The sequence below is a fragment of the Equus przewalskii genome, chromosome 29 (assembly GCF_037783145.1).
Source record: "Equus przewalskii isolate Varuska chromosome 29, EquPr2, whole genome shotgun sequence".
Taxonomy (NCBI): Eukaryota; Metazoa; Chordata; class Mammalia; order Perissodactyla; family Equidae; genus Equus; species Equus przewalskii.
This window is the reverse complement of record NC_091859.1, coordinates 23,028,261-23,042,322: the sequence shown is the minus strand read 5'-3', so window position 1 is coordinate 23,042,322 and position 14,062 is coordinate 23,028,261.

Genomic DNA, 14,062 nt, shown 5'->3' with positions numbered 1-14,062 from the left:
TATGTGTATATGTATGTATTGATATAGAACAATAATGGTTACATCTGGATGGTGAAATTGTATGATTTTTACTTTTTCTTCATTCTTTTTGGTATGTTTGATTTCTCTTTCACAACTGTATTAGTCAGCTTGGGCTGCTAAAACAAAATAATATAGACTGCGTGGCTTAAACAGCAGGCATTTATCTCTCACAGTTCTGGAGGCTGAGAAATCCAAGATCGAGGTGCCAGCAGATTTGGTTCTTGGTCAGGGCCCTCTTCCTGGCTTGGAGACAGCCACCTTCTCAGTGTGTCCTCACATCAAGGAGAGAGAGAGAGAGAGAGCACACTCTGGCCTCTCTTCCTCTTCTTATAAAGATGCTAATCTCATCATGGGGACCGCATCCTCATGACCTCATTTAAACCTAACTACCTCTCAAAGGCCCCGTCACAAACACCGTCACATTCTGGGTTAGGGCTTTGACATGAATTTTGGGAGACACAAGCGTTCAGTCCATAACAAACAGCGTGCATAACTTTTATAATGAGAAGACATCACAAAGCTATTTTCATTTTTGGAAGAACAAAACTAGGTAAGAGAGAGTGAAGGATTAGATGTGCCAGAGAACAGCCATATTTTATTTTGATTTCCTTTTACACTTGAATTCCTGTCAATATTTGGTGTGATTTTAAGGTAGATTTGTCCTATAGTAATCACATAGGAAAAAAGAAATGTCTTGAAGAAAACCTTGTATTCCTTACCTATTTTTACTCTTATCTAATATGTTGGCCTTGGAGTGAGGACACCACAGGGAGGTGTAAGTCACAGCTTGGCTGCTCATTAGCTGTGTGATGATGTTGGTGTAGTCACATAGCTCCTCTGAGCCCGATTTCTTTCAGTCTATAAAATTTGGATACTAACACTTTTCCTACTCCTATTCTCTAAGAGGTTGAGAAAACGTAAGCTGTGTGAGGTCAAGCCTTGCCAGTCTTACTCAATGCTGAATCCACTTTCCCACTCCCCTGATCTAGAACAGTCCCTGGCACAGAGTAGAAGCTCGATAGATACTGTTGAGTGAATGAATGAATGAATGATCAAGTGCAGTTGTTTAGGTGTTGATTATGTAGTCACTAAAAATGATCACTCAGATTTATATTTGTTAACATGAAACGAGTTTGCGTTATAGAATTGCATGTATTGTATGATCACTAACATTTCCTTTTAGTGTGTAGAAATTATTAAAATATTCAAAATTGTGCTTGAAGTGCTGGAGGAAAAGTCCAAGGATTTATAGGATGTGTATTAGTAAAGCTATGATCTTCCAAAAATGGAAAGTTGTATTTCAAATCAAATTTTGTGCTGGGTTTTGTTAGTATATTAATGGAAAAAACAATATTTTCTTGCAAAAATGACTCATCCACAAAAATAGTGGTATGGTGGGATATAAAATAATTTTATGGATAGCAGTAAATTCTTGTGGAATAAGATCCTAGTCTTTTTATGAAAACATGGGACATGCTTCTAGATGCTGATTAGCTCTATGCTGAAACTACAGAGAATGTAAGCATTCTAGTCATCTATTCTAATTAAAATTTAAATTGAAATCTGTGTTCTAATGAAGAGAAGCTTAGTGCTGGTCCTGTGGGAACTCTTCAGAGGGTAAGAGGAAAAATGCACAAAAGCAAAAAGAGATTTCATGCAGACATTTTCTTCCCATGTGTTTTATTTGAACATAAAATTTATTTTTATATAGAAATATGTTTTTCCTTTATGGAAGCCAACACTGTCCTTTTGACATGGACATTCTTAAAACTGTGTCATATCCAAATAGCTCAGACCTAACTATGTCATTGTGGACGCATTGGCATTATCCCTCTGACACCATATCTCAGGGAAATTAGATGACAGCTCAGCTCTATCCAAGAATTGAATTCATTACTACCGAGTTTGGACATATGACCTGGCTCAGACAGGACTCAATATCAAAGGTTACTGCTGTGTTGGAAAAAAATGTTGGGTTGCTAAAGGGATAATAAAGAAAGAATAAAGCTTAAAACTCTATAAAAATCTTATTGGGAAACTTTCAAAATTAACTCTGGATGTCAAATTATTTTATGGTGTCCCTTTAAGAGCTATTTGTTAAACACCACAACAAGCACAGACCCAGAGAACACATTCAAAGAGATAACTTCCTCAAAACATTGACAAGAAATAAACATACAAAATAAAGACATTTCAAAGGAAAGGTGTCAAAATGGTGATTTCTTACTAAGTGCGTTATTGTCATAAACAACATAAACATAGGAAATGGTAAAATTGAAAAATCCCTATAGTATTTTAAAAGACATAGTCACACCACTTCAAAAAGACATGATTTCAACAAGACATTTGAATCAAATTCAACCATTTTTTTGAAGCTTGAACTGCTAAAACATGACACTCTAAGCGTGTCATCCTTCTGTCTTATAGAATATTTCCTGCTATATTTCTCCACATTTATTCTTTTGGGTTAATTGGGGAAGTGAAATTAATTCTCTATACAGAATTCCTTCTCAGTCAAGAACAAAGGCATTTCACCTACAGGAAAATATCTAAGGCAGAAGCGGTTCTAGAGAGGCAATAAGCACGGCGTTAGGGCATCTTTCCCTGGCTGTGAGCGTTCCACAGATGAAAGTTAGCAACTGTCTGTCGGACACTGTGAGTGGCAGGTTGCATGCCAGAGAGAAAGCTCGCAGCCAATCTGTTGTAACAACATGCAGCCTCTCCTGAACCTCCCTCGGTTACTATGCAGGGAGGGGGCTGGGAGGGGAACATTGCCCCCGCAACACTTAAAGGAGGAGCACACTGGAAAAACAGCACACGAAGTAACAGGGGCAGATGTGACATGGACTACCAGCAGAGTTTGATTAAAATGGACCTAAATTGTAATTTTTCCTTCCCTATTTAACTGTAAGACACAGTCAATGTTGCTTAATGTCAATGCTGTTAATGAAGTTGTCAGGCTTGTCACTTTCATTGAATACCAACTTTCCTAAGAAACTGGTACTACAATTACCTCCAGCTCCATACAATTAAATTCATCAAAGCATGCCCAAGCTTCCGATGGTGCCAGATCTTTGAAGAATTTCCCTATGGCTTTGGACTCTGCTCCATCAGAACAACTCAACATGCCCAGTGAAAGACAGAAACTTAAAACAATCATAAGGGCAAAAAAATTTGTTTAGGATTTTGTCCTCCAAAGAGGGCCAACTGGAAATTGGAGAATTCCACTTTCCATGAGGAGAACCAGCCTCATTCTCAGGCTTTGTGGCACTTTTTGAGGCACTCCAGGACTCTGTGTATCTCTAGTATCTTTTTTCCCCATCCTGCCACAAGTGGAAGAAAATTCCACCATTTTTTTTCTGTGATCCATTCTTTTCTTTATCCTCTCAGTCAAGAAATACTATTTTTGTAATGTTGACATTAATTAATAAAAGTTAATAAAAAATTAATATTAAGAAATATAATTTCTGTATTAATATTGGATTAAGCATTGTAGGTGATAAAAAGAAGAGTAGATCTTCAAGAACTGGAAATTCTAATAGGGTAGAAAGACGTGCATAAATAGCTCACATCCAAGGTACAAAGTGGTAAACACTGCAAGGAAGATAAAGTATTATGGGCCGGAATTCAGGTGGGAAGATAAGAGAAAGTCTGAGGCTGAAGTTGCCTCTGAACTAGGCTTTCAAGAATAGATGACATTCGAATATCGGGAGTATTTGCTGAACTCTCTCCCTGGAACTCTCTGATCTTCACATGGCTGGCTTCTTCTTGATATTTAGTTTGAGATCAAACGTCATCCACTTGGAAATATCTTTCCCTGAACACCCAATGAAATGACCCCCCCACACACACTCACTTTCCACCACATCACCCTGTTTTATTATCTTTATAGCATTTACTGCTCTCTGAAATTCTTGTGTTTATTTATTTACTCTTTTCACTCAGTAGAAGAAAAGCTCCAAGAGAGTAGACACTTTGTTCTACTGGATTCATGCTGTATTGCCAGGGCCTAGAAAAGTGACTGGCCTACAGCAAACGCTCAAAAAATGTAAATGAATGAACTGAAAGAAAGAGAGGAGGGAAAGAAGACTCCAGGTATAGGGAAGAATATAAGACACGGTGAGGAGGCTGGAGCACGTGGATGTACATAGGAATCAGCGAAACAGGTATAAGATCATGGCAGAAAATACAGTCCAAGAAGTAGAGTGAGGAGGTGGTTGGGAATGGCAAATGCTAGTTTAAGGAATTTGGACTTTTTTCTATCATAAGTGGGCAGCCACAGATTTTAGAATAGGAAAGTCACTCAAAAGCAGGATTGGAAAAGCTTAGACTTTCAGCTGCGTCCACAGTAAAGGGGCAGAGACTGAAGTCTGGAAGAATAGTTAGAGAACTATTTAAGAGTTTAAGTGGAAGAAATTAAATTCATTTCTTTAGGGAAAGAATATGGAATGATGATTAATCCTCAACACCTGTGTGAATTAGCGTCTCCAATCTCTCTTGCAAGAATTAAGTCCAAACTATTCAAGGAATAGTATTCAGTAAGAAAAGACATGTGAAGGGGACAAGGATAAAGGGAGGAAGGAAGGATGATTTTAGGACTTTTATTTCCAAGGAGAACAGATCTGGTTGGAAAGGCCTTGCTTACGCTGAGAAACATCTAGACCCTAGGGCCTGCAGGGAGCCTGAGACGCTCTACTGCTAGACCATACACTCTAAAACCTGGTTCTCACGTTCTGGTGGCTCTTTAAGAAGAGCTGAATATGCAGCAGACTGCGGGGCCTGGAGGCTAATCAACAGGGTTCAAATTCTGGCTCCACTCAGTTGTCGGCCCTTAGACAAGTTATCTAAATGCTCTATGCCTCAGTTTCCTCATTTGTAAAATTGTGGTGATAATAGTAGTGGCAATGACATAGAACTTTTGTGAGAACAGATGAGCTAAAATATATAAAGTGCTCAGAGGACTACCTGGCACAAAGAAAACATTCAGGAAAACTTGACTATTACTATTAATGTTACCCTCACTGTTGTCGCTCCTCAATGCGTTCATAGTGTCTAGCATAGTACTCCATACATACTCACTATTGCTCATTAATATTAATAAAAAAGTATGGCTTTCATCTATGTTCTGGGGTGATAAGGAAACATCCTAGTAAATCATGTATTTGTCAGGCTGGATAATGTCAGGAGTCTGTTCTGGACAGGGGAATCGCTTCAACAATTTTCCTGTGAGGTTACCAGGTCACGTTCTTTCCCACAGGTGACACAGTTCACAAGCCCATGTGTACATTATTATCATCATTATCACTACCATCCTAGTTATTGTGGCTTGAACACTCACTGGGTACCAAATATTTCTGTTTGATCTAAACAGTTAATAAGCACATAACGTGTGCCAGACACTGTTCTAGGGCCTAGGAATGTAACAGTGAGCAAAACTGATTGCTTATCCTCAAGGAGTTAACACTTAATAAATGTGGTTTCATTTAATCTTCCCAAAGTGAGCATGCATTATCACTTCCGTTTTATTGATGAGAAGTTTGAGGCACAGCATAGCTATTAACATGGGAAAAATCATACAACTATTAGGCGGTCAATGTGGGATATCACTCCAGGACTAACTTCAAAGTGTATGTTCTTTTCAATAAGTTACATAGCTTCCTCAACATCTTGAATCTATAAAGTAACAAGTATTCTTTTGTAAACGCCTATAGCTTATGTTGAGTAAAAGCTCCTTTATTTGAAGTTCTGTCAAATTGACATTTCTGAGAAAGATAAATTATAAAACTGGGCTAAAGGGTTGATCTAGTTAGAATTCCAATAAAACGTTTCTAGATATCTCTTAGCAAATATTTTTATCAATGTACAAGCATTTAGGTATTATTGAAGATGAAAGTGGTCTCCAGTTGTTTTTGGTTATGATGAAAAGTGAAGAAGCATAAACAAAAAAGAAAGAGACCATACTGGTTCATGTAACTCAACCATGGCGGGGGGGGGGGGGGTGGGGGGTGGGGGGTGGATAGATTCAGGTGTGTCTGGATCCAGGTGCTCAGAGAATATAATCAGGTCTTATCTTGTCCTGTCTCTTTACTTGGCTCTACTTTCTTCCCTATTGACTTCACTCTCAGGCAGGAAACTCTTCTTGTGCTTGACTTCTCCTTTCAGCTTGTAATCTCATAGAAAGGAGAACCTCTTTTCTTATGATTCTGGTCAAGCTCCTGGGGAAGACTCTGTTAGAACCAGCTTGGGTTATGTGTCCACCAGGTCTAGAGGGGAGGTGGCACTTTGATGCCAGGTCATGCACATACCTGAACTTGATGGGCCGAGCTGGATTTTTATGGAATGCTAGAGATCTAAACATCTCCCAGAAAAAGGGATGGGGGAATAGCATGGATAGAGTATAGTTAGGTTGTTCAAAGCAACACAAGACAGAGAGCAATCAGAAAGTGACAGAGTCCAATGAAATTCACCAAAAGAAAACCACAGTTAATCACTGAAATAAAAGATTAATGTGGTCACTCTGGTAATTTCATTATTTTGCCAGAAGGTTTAAATTACTCATCTGAAATTTAAAACTGGAAAATTTATGTGAGATTAACATTTCACTGGAGTCATAAATAAACTCTGGAAATAACCCTTCAAATGTAAACATATGCTTCATCTGGGTTAATTCACAAAACAGTTGCACTAAGAGAGTATTTTTCTTTGCAAGTTGCTATAAACTTACAGCCTTGCAAATTTTCAATCTTCCCCAAAGCAAATCCTCTTCTTGTATAAATTTATGATTGAATTGAAGAAAGCATCTAGGTGCTAAATTTTATGCAGCCTCTAGGCTCATGCTTTTTCTCTTCATTTCCCTATTTTTCCATTTCCCTCTCTATATGTTTTTCCCTGTCTCTTCCAACCTTCTCTCCTGCCTTGTGCCAAAGCCTCTGTCAAGAGCATTTGACCTGCCATCATGCAGATAAGGATCGCATAGAACAGAGCCAAAGAGTTGCCCTAGAAAGATTTCCAATAAAAAGCCATATCAAGGTATGATTTTGCTAAAGAACTGATACCTGTCCTGATGACAAATTTTGTTCACATGTGGAGGAGACAAGAAAGAAAAATTAGTACTTTCTTAACACTTCAGATGCACTTAACACTGTGTGAGGTAGACTTGTCTATATTTTCCTACTGAAGTCGCACTCTTCTTGCTTTCAGGAGCCAGTCATAATCACCATTTTGTGGACAAGCAAACCGGTCTAGAAAGGGCTAAATAGCTGAGCTCAAGTCACCCAGAAAGAAAAAGCCAAAACTTGAACCGTCTGCCTGATTCCAGAACCTTTGTGTTGGCTAAGTCTAATTACTGACCACGTGATTTTTTATGTCCTGATACCATGTTCTATCCATTCTTTCTCCTATGTAGTTCTTTAATTTCCACTTCAATTTCATCCATAGTAGTCTACTTTAAGCTATCATCAGCTTCCTCCTGGGCTACAGCAATAGCCTCTTAAATAATCTCCTTGAGTCCTCTCTTGCTCTCATCCATTCCATTCTCCACTTTGCTTAATGAACATTCTAAATGCAGATCTTTTTAGGCCATTCACTTTCTTTAAAACCCTTAAAAGGTTCCCAGCAACCTCATGGTCAAGTCCAAAGTCTTTAACATGATCTGACTCTCACCTACATCCTTAGCTCCGTCGTTCATTCCCCTCATTTTATGTTCCAGCCACACTGAATTTTTTCCAGGTCCTCAATTATGACATGCTCGTTTGCCCACCAGTCTTTTTGCTTGCTTTTGCTCTACCACCCACCATTTTCTCTTTACCTTACTGACTCCTATTATCCTTCAGGACATGTTTTAAACGTCACTGCTTCTGGGGAGCTTTTCCTGACCTCCTAGTCTAGGTTAGATTCTGCTTAGCACCATGGTTCCCTTGGCATCACCCATCTTTCTAGTTGGAATATTTATCACACCTCAGACTGCACACTCAGGGAGAGCGGGCACCATGGCAGTCTTGCCCACCAGTGACTCCCTAATACTTTGTGTGTTGTGAGACACTCTGCAATAGGCTCCCATTTTGTATTTGCTAACTGGTCAATTGATTGAGGTTGTGCTCCTTGCCTGTGAGTCTCCCTGGGTCTCTCTGAGTAGATGGGAAGTATATATCTATCTACATGTATATATTGAACAGTTACACAGAAACGATGTCATCAAATGGTATGCACTGTGATATAGTCACAAAATGCTAATGAATAACGAAGAGCTGTATACCATAGTCAAATAGTTCACACCATTACCTATGCAGTCTTCTGGTAAAAGAGTGTTTGTTTAGATTATATGACATATGTTATTCTATGCCATGTACTGAGGATATAAAGAAACCATTCCTCCAGGATCTATCTACTTAGGGATGTAGGACACACACACAAAACAGTTAAGCAGAAGGGGAAACATTATATTAATTGCCTTAAAAGGCCAGAGCAGAGGAAGATCAATGCTGGTTGGCATGTCAGGGAGTCCAGATGAAAGAGAAGGGCCCTGATGGATAGTTACAAGTGGAAAATCAGAAGGGAGTGGGGAAGGCATTCTGGGTAAGGAAAGAGCATGATCAACGGCAGAGTTTGAGGTAGGAGGTGAGTTAGCTGGAGTGAAGGGTTTGAGTGGGGAAGTTAGAGACAGGATTAGGCAGGTTGGCAGATGTGTGATTTTGTAGAGCCATGAAGCCAAACTGAAGGGTTTGCACTTTATGCTATAGAAGGCAGTTAGGAATTTTCTTGATATGCATATGACATGAAAATATTATTTTAGAAATATGGAATCTCTCCTAGGTCTTTCAGAAAGGCCTAAGTGTTTCTTGTTCTATGTTCCTACTAATGCTAACGATCATTTTATAATTGTTGGGTGCACAGTCTTACCTCCCACTAGACTGTACCTTCCTTGAGTAAGGAAGGATGCCATTTTGTTTCATATCCCCAGTGTCTGGCATATGGTCTGGTACATAGTTGGCATACGATACATACTTGTTGAGTGACTAACTGATGAAATGAATTAGTTAATCAATCACTTAGGCATCAAGGGGTAATATGATTTGAAATTAGAAAAGAAGAGGGACCAGAGGTCAGTTAGTTAATGACAACAGACTAGGCAGGATGGAGTAGATGCTTGGAGTACCTGTGGGCACTGATGTTAGAGATGTGTAGAAGAACTGAATGTACCATACTTGGTAACATATGGACTGCAAAGGTTAGATGAGGAAAAGAGGTAGAAAGCAGATGTAAAATGCTGAGAACCTGCAACAGATGGAAATGAGAAATCAAAAGAAAGAAAAGATGACGAGCTTTCTTTGAAGCATATTGAGTTTATAGTAGCCCCAAATGGAGATCCAACAAGGCAGCTAGCGAAACAGGACAAGATCTTGACTGAGAAGTCAGGGTCAGAGTTAACCATTCAAATACAAGCTTTTGAACAGAATGAGAAATAGCTTCTAATGATTCTTATTTGGGTCCTTATCAAAATCGCAGAATAATCAAAGCAGTGTTATATAATCTTTATGTCACAGAAGAAGATACATAAAAAAAACTCCATGACATAATGTTAAATACAATCTACTGAAAAGTTTATATTCCAAATATTGATTTTTTGCCTACAGCCATTAGGATTATAAGAGATTTTGGTTTGGTTTTACTAATCTGAATTCCTAAAATTCTCTAAAAAACTACGAATACTTCTCAAGCAGTTATAATGAATCCTGATACTATTATAAAATTGTTAAAGGGATAATTTAGTATATGTTCTGTGTTTTCTGAAATTGCTGTATCCATTAGGGCAAGATTCCAATATTGGGGCCACATATATACATACAACAACAAAACCACCTACTTGTGAAATGTGAAGATGAAAAACACATGCCAAGCTATCCATCCTTTATGACCATTAAGCTCCTTTACTTTACAATATTATTTTCAATTACATCCTCGAGTGGCACTTTTATTTCATAATTTAAAATAGCACACTGGATAATATATATATACCTGAGAGCAGCTTTACTACATCATAGTCAATGGAAATAAATCCTGCCCCTTTCCACTCTGGTGTACTTAGCTTGCGAATCTCCGTTAACTACATGGAGGCGTTATGCATAGGAGAAGTGGCATTTGTTTTTTTATTACCACTTGGTTGGAGCTCACTCAGGCTTTCCCTGCATACTGGTTTCAGCTTACAATATGTAAAATGGAATCTTTCCAAATCACATCCTCTCTCTGCTTCAGTGTGGGTTCGCCTGTTGCTCACCCAGCAATTTCTCCTTGATTTCCAAATACCCTCCCATTGGCCCCTGGTAGAGCGGCTCTGGAGAACAGCAATCTCCCACCAGTTTAGCAAACAGCTGGATTTCCTGGGCAGACCTTTTGTTTGTGAGCAACTGCGTGAACTCCGGTGACTCACACGCTCATAATTATGTGCACACAGGGGCTCTCCATCCTGCATTTGTGTTTTCATCTCCTGTAGTGTTTAAGTCATAAAGAGAGGACTTTTCCCCATTTTCTAAACCCAAAGCAACCTGCTTGAGGCAGCCTGTGCAAGTCCTTTTGTGGGTTTCTGTTTTCTCTGTCCCCGCTGATCGCTCTGGCTTTTAACCAAGGTTTAACTACAAGACTTGCATTGGAGTCCTTAAAGAAGAAAGGTTTCCAGCAGGAGTACACTATATTAATAAATGAAACCCAACCTTTTAAAAATTACACTGTCAGAGAAACCCATTAGGCTGTAAAAGAGTTGAAGTAAACATAAGATTTTAATATCTACTGCTGCTTAGATTTTTCTGAACTGAAAAATCCCCAGTGAGCACTTAAAACTTCATTACTCCACTGAAAGGTTGTGAAAGGCTATTTAAAGGTTTTCAATTTTGTTGAAGTCTAGAGGTTATTACAGCTGGAAAGAATACAAACCCTAATATTACAAGGAATGAAAGGAATGAAATTTATGTTCTCATCTTCCCTGCAGTTTAATCCAGGTCTATTAGATTCATTGGTAAAAATTAGGGCAAGTTGAAAACTTTTCTACAGGTTCGATGAAAAATAATATGTGGACATTATGAAAAGTATTGCTGTCTGCATCACACTCAAAGAAATGCTTTATCTCCCAGTTCTCTGGTCAGAAGTTATTTCAAGATCAGCCTCTGCTTAAAGCCCCTTAAACAGTTTCAAAACTTAAAATAAAAACTTAGACCAAAGCTGTGAATTCTACCCAAAAAGCCAACATATGAAATTAGATCTTCAACTCAAACTCACAAAATCTTCGTGGTTATATTCTTTTTCTGTGACTTTTTTTTAAGTATCCTTATTTTTTTTAATGGAAGGAATTTGTGTCTTAATTTCCTTTTATTTTGCCAAACTTGGTATTGATATTATTTAACCAAGTGGTATTAGATGCTTTGGACATCCCTCATTCTTATTTCAAAGACCCTCTTGACTCTCTCCGGTCAGTCTCTACACTGTGGAGTGGCTTTGAGCTTAACATAGCGTTATTATCTATATGTCCTTCCATCCATTCATCCACCTACCCATCTAGCTATCCAACAAACATGTCTGGCACTGCGCTGGTTGCTGGCGAGCCATGAAAAGCTTGCCCACTATTGTGAGGTGGACAAGTTAACAAATTGTAGCATAGAATGGAATGATGAGTGCTGTGCTGGAGATGTGTCCAGGGAGCTGTGAGCTCTCAGAGGGAGAACCCAGCCTTACTGCCTGATAGGAAGGTTTATTTGAGGAGGAGAGATTTGAGGGGCATTTCAAAGGATGTGTCAGGGAGCGAATGGGACAAAGGGAACATCAGAAAGGAAATTTTATACTTAGAAAGGAAACATGGTATATAAAAGCACAACATCTAATTCAGGTTGGTGTGGAGGCTTGGCATGAGATGAATCTGGAAACGTGGTCTGGGATGAATGGTGAAAGACTCTTGTTAAGAGGTGAATTTGATTTGGCTACGAAATTTTATGATTTTTTTTCTAATTGTAAAAGTAGTGATGCAAACTTATTGTAAAAAAATTGAAAATTTAGAGGAGTATAAAGGAAAAATTTTTTAAAAAATCATTCATAATCCCATCATGCAGTGGAAATTATTGCTAATATTTTGGTGTATTTCTTTCCAGTCTTTTTTTTTTTCCTTCTTCTCCCAAAGCCACCCAGTACATTGTTGTATGTTCTAGTTGTAGGTCCTTCTGGCTCTGCTATGTGGGATGCCTCCTCAGCATGGCTTGATTAGTGGTGCTAGGTCCGCACTCAAGATCCGAACCAGTGAAACCCTGGGCCACCAAAGTGGAGCGAGCAAACTTAACCGCTTGGCCTAGGGGCCGGCCCCTCCAGTCTTTCTACTATGCTTTAAAAATATTTCTTTTTGGTATAGTTGAAATCAAATCATACACAGAATTCGATATATTGCTTTTTTTCAAATAACATTATAACTAATACATAATCATATATTATCCCTTCTTCATAATCATAATTTCAATGCTTGCATCATAACCTACGACAGTGAACGAAACCACCCCAGGCTTGATGGATTTTTTAAAAAGTTTTTGATGCGATGAACAATGCTATGATGACCATGTTCAGCATAAATGTTTTTTTAATTTTTGGATTATTTTCCTAAGTTTCATTTACCAGATAATGTGTCTGAGGTGCTTAGCACAGTGGTTGGTTCAAACATTAGCAATTACTATTGTCAGAAATGGAACCAGTGGGTACAAAAGTAAGAATACTTTTAGTGTTCATGATACATATTATTAATTTTTTTCAAAAGTATTTTAATGATTTATTCTCCTACAAGAAATAATAGGAGAGTCCCTCTTTCACTGCATCTTCATGCACAGTAAATATTATCACAAAACCAGCTTTGCTGGTTTGATAGTGAAACAGCAGGTCATTGTTTTAGTTTATATTTCTTTGAGTATCAGTGATGCTAAATATTAATTCAATGTTTATTGACTTTTTGCATTTCCTCTTCTGTCTTCAAGCTCTTTGACCATTGTTTGTAAAGGATTTGGAAAGCCCTGCTGGAGCACTGGGACTTTATCCAATTGGCAAAGGGGAGTCACTGAAGCTTTGAAAGTTTTTGCAGTTGCACAAAAACGACCATCCCAGCAATATCATTCATTGTTCTTTGATTATTAGCTCCACAATAACACTATTCATATATGGCTTTAAGAGGCATGATGATAATAATAGTAATAGCTGCTATTTATTACATGGCCACTAAATATCGGCATTTTCTAGGTTATTTCCAATATTATTTCAATTAATCGTCACAATACTAAAAGGCAGGTATTATAATCTCTGCTCCATAGCTGGAAGTTTAGGAGTGCCGGTTACTCACCTTCCCTCCCTCCCGATTCTGTCCGTTAGAGAGCTAACATGAGGAACGCACTATCCTGTAATCAAATTTCCAGACAACTCTAAGGATATATCTGGGATTTGCCATATGACATATTTAAAGGCTGAACTCTAACATATCTAAAATATGAACAGTTTGCACTCTGTACATAATGGCACAAATGGATTTCAAAAACACTATCGTTATCAAACCTATTTCATAAAGAGAGATGATTTAATGGATGACTTTTTTGGAAATTCTTAATAAAGTCATTAGGTAACGGGACTGTTTAAGCGTGGGGAGTCTCTACCATTTCCCCAAGAAATTTCGCCTCAGTTTTAAAAGAGATTTTGTGGTATATATCCAATTTTAAGAAAGACTGGACCTTATCTAAATGAAGCATTGCCAAAAAAAAAAAAAAAAAATGGAAGGGTGGAGCTCACAATACAGGCTTTGAATTATGGTTCATTCTTCAGCATCATTTTTTCATTCAAAAATATTTGTTGGTTCCTATGAGAGGTTATAAATTGGATATTACTGTAAACTTGGCCTCATAGAGAAGGAGATAAATAGAAAGAATCCAACAAACTCTTTTCAAATTTTGAATTGTAGTAAGTACTTTCAAGGAAAACTACAGAAAGAGCTAAACTAGTAGTAAAGACAATACTGAGGAAGGGGTGTTGAGCCTAG